This window comes from Morone saxatilis, unplaced genomic scaffold (genome assembly GCF_004916995.1).
Source record: "Morone saxatilis isolate NCDOM2014 unplaced genomic scaffold, NCSU_SB_2.0 Contig17, whole genome shotgun sequence".
Lineage (NCBI taxonomy): Eukaryota > Metazoa > Chordata > Actinopteri > Moronidae > Morone > Morone saxatilis.
This window is the reverse complement of record NW_023339729.1, coordinates 6,772,868-6,773,948: the sequence shown is the minus strand read 5'-3', so window position 1 is coordinate 6,773,948 and position 1,081 is coordinate 6,772,868.

The window sequence follows — 1,081 nt, the reverse complement described above, 5'->3', positions numbered from 1 at the left end:
GTGTGTCTGTGTGTCCGTGTGTGTATCTGTTCGCAGCTAATCTCACTACTGGGCCAATCAGCCTAATATCTATTGTGCACATTTATGATTTTTTTTTTTTTCCTGACTCCTCCTTACCAGCCGGTAGGGGATCGACAATTACTAGGTTAAAACAAGGCTGATACACTAGAGCTAGGCATGAGACATGAATAAATCCCACCATCTTGACTGTGGGAGCCAGAACAAAAGGTATGTCAGTGGATGCTGCTGTATGTCAGGACCATTCATCTACATGGTTACCATATTGGAAAGGTCAAGAGTCGCTAGTTAACAAATACAGTGAGTACTGACAGGTAGTTGCATCTGGCAGCTGTGTTGGCATTTCAGTATAGGTGCTTCACCATATATTGCCTGGAGAAGGTCTGCCCTCTACTAAGTGCACTCTTGTGAATGTTAGTACTTGTTTTAATAGTTCCTGTGTGCCAGCTGTCAGTCGGCAATTCTCTGTGATGTTAAAGCCAGTCCGAAGTAGGTCAAGCATGGACTTACAGCCTACCCATTTTGATACAGGTGAAACAAGCCAGTCTGAGTTGCTGTTAAATGAACAATGTGTTGGCATGGAAAGTCATTCACTGTGGTTGATTTAGTGCTGCTGGGTAGAAATGAATTGGAGGTCATTGCATTCAACCCTTTTCAACTAGTTTTCAACCTTAAAATAGGTTAACAACAAATGGCTTCAATTTGTAAATGTTTTCTGTCAGGGTAGTTTTGAAAAACCCAAAATATAATTCTCAAGAACTGGAAATGAAAAAACGACTCTGACATTTACCAGACGTTTGAAGTCAGCTGTATAATATACATCTGTACACCATTATAGCACTGATTTTTCTTTTCCTCTGAACTCAGGTCTGTCTTGTTGCTCTCTGATATTCACCTTTGTAAATGTATAATGTGAAAAAAAAACATACCCCAGAAGGCAAACCACCCTAATCAGCTATTAAAGCAGGAAATGACCCATACAGCTAATGCTGGCTATTCTTGTATGTTCCTGTGCTGGCTGGTTTAATTTAAAAGTCTGGTAAAGCTAATAATATTGAGGGAT